The sequence below is a fragment of the Pinus tabuliformis genome, chromosome 9, assembly GCF_031772625.1.
Source record: "Pinus tabuliformis cultivar Carrire ecotype Pingquan chromosome 9, CPIR1, whole genome shotgun sequence".
Classification (NCBI taxonomy): domain Eukaryota; kingdom Viridiplantae; phylum Streptophyta; class Pinopsida; order Pinales; family Pinaceae; genus Pinus; species Pinus tabuliformis.
Genome location: NC_142307.1, coordinates 1,518,014,590 through 1,518,016,520, shown reverse-complemented (window position 1 = coordinate 1,518,016,520; position 1,931 = coordinate 1,518,014,590). Strand labels below are relative to the sequence as shown.

At 35.1% G+C, this 1,931-nt stretch overlaps 1 long non-coding RNA gene across 5 annotated transcripts; it reads left to right on the top strand.

The window, feature by feature from the left end:
- The first annotated feature begins 838 nt into the window (after positions 1-838).
- LOC149154379 (uncharacterized) lies at positions 839-1,704 on the top strand. Of its 5 annotated transcripts, XR_016263303.1 has the most exons (4): positions 839-940; positions 1,152-1,214; positions 1,310-1,354; positions 1,431-1,704. It is a non-coding gene; the product is annotated as an uncharacterized LOC149154379 (long non-coding RNA). The 5 variants fall into 5 exon arrangements; XR_016263307.1 differs by lacking the exon at positions 1,310-1,354 and having other exon boundaries at positions 1,355-1,704; XR_016263305.1 differs by having other exon boundaries at positions 839-1,214; positions 1,303-1,354.
- Positions 1,705-1,931: the final 227 nt, after the last annotated feature.

Here is a 1,931-nt window from a genome sequence, read left to right as displayed (position 1 = left end):
AATTTCCACAAATATCACATTACTTCAATCACCAATTTAAACTTTAATTTATTATTTACTATTTTAAATTTATATAAAATATTATAATAAATAAACTATATAATACTTCATATATCATAAATCATTTCATCCTAAAAAATTTAATAAAGGATGACTATATCGAACTAGTAAATTTAACAATAATGATGTTATAATTTAAGCAAAATAATTTCATTTGGGTATTTTGTATTTTGTATTTTTTATTTTTGTGAAGTGGAAGATAAAATTGTTTGTATAACTTTATGATATCTTTATAATTGAGTAACATTTATATTTTATTTGAATAAGATTTACATTTTAAATTAGTTAACATATTTAATTAAAATAAAATATGAATAAATTTATAATAATTTATTAATTAAAATATATGTATAATCATTTATATAGGGTTTAGAAGAAATGGTGATGGATGTATTGTTAAAGAACTCTATGATTTGAAGGTCATCTATTCAAAACTTTATAGGAAAATGTAACAACTAACAGCTAAAACAAAATATATATATATATAAAAAATAAAACTTTAACATTTACGCTTAAGCATTATACCAAAATGGTCGATATGCCACAGAAACAGGTGTGAATTTTTATGGCACAAAGGTTGATTTATTTACTGTGCTAAATGCCACAGCATGCTGCTCTACCATGCCTTAATGACTCAGATGGCCTCCCGCCCGTCACTCGGCCCTGGGTTGTAGACCTCCTATACGCTCAACCACGTGGCTTGCATCTAGACTGCTCCATCGCATGAGTCTGTCCCTCTGCTTGGTCTAACCACGACCCCTGGTGGAATCCTCGTCCATTGATTTGGTTGGAGCGATCTGACGGTGAGAAGGGTTTAGGGCTTTTCCAACTGCCCAACTCACCGTCTCTGATCGAACAGGAATTCATTTGCTTCCCGGAGGTGAGGGTACTGGTCGCTCTGGAACAAATTCAGCCCTTAGTTCCTCAGTTGTTTCTATGTCTTTTGTCCATGGTTCATGGCTTTGTCTGCTCAGCTTTTGCGGGGAAGTAACCAGTGCCTCGTTCTCAATCCTTATCGCTCTTCGTTATTTAATGACTGTATTTGAAAATTTCTCAGTACATAGGGTTAATGTATGGCTTTTGCTGGCCAGACTTGACACAAGGTCCCTCTGGCTCAGCGAGGGATGGCGGTTTCCAACGCTGCTTTAACGGAGGTAAGCTTCTGACCATCAGCCTTTTCCATTTACAGGTTGCCTTTTTCATACTGTGCCTAACCTGGTGAAGGGTTCTATGTACTGCAAGTGGGCAGCTCATCCTATCACAAGTTCTGAGAATGACCATGATGTCCATGGAGGTAAGCTATTGTTGCTGTCAGGGTGCTTTCGTGTTTAAGCTCCCTGCAAACTCATTGTCTTCACGATTTGTCACAGGTTGGAACATATCTACACGAGCTCTCTAAGATGACTGTTTTCGATTTTGGTTGCCTGAAGAAATTTTGCTCTGGCAGAAGGCTTAGCCTATATTTACCATCTTCATGTATTTAATTAAAAGATTATGAGAGTGGCTTAGATTGCCGTCCTCAGAAAATCAATGTATATTTATAGATAGGTTTTCGGGTTTTTCTTTTGAGACTCATGAGTCTGCGACTGTCATTGTAAGTTATTTGTAATTAAGAATCTCTAAAAAACCTCAATTCGAGGGACTAATAACTCGAGGCCTTTCGGCCTTTTCTTCATTTTAAACCCTCAGTATTTGAATTTGTTAAATTGTTTCATTTTATTCCTGTAGATACATGCAACTACATTGCTATTCCATTATGTCTATTTACAATTTGGCTCTATTGCCTCTTGCTGGAAAGATGATTGATGATTATGAAAACAATTATGATGCAATCTTGTCGAGAATGCTAAATTACTTCTCGTTTTCTTCTT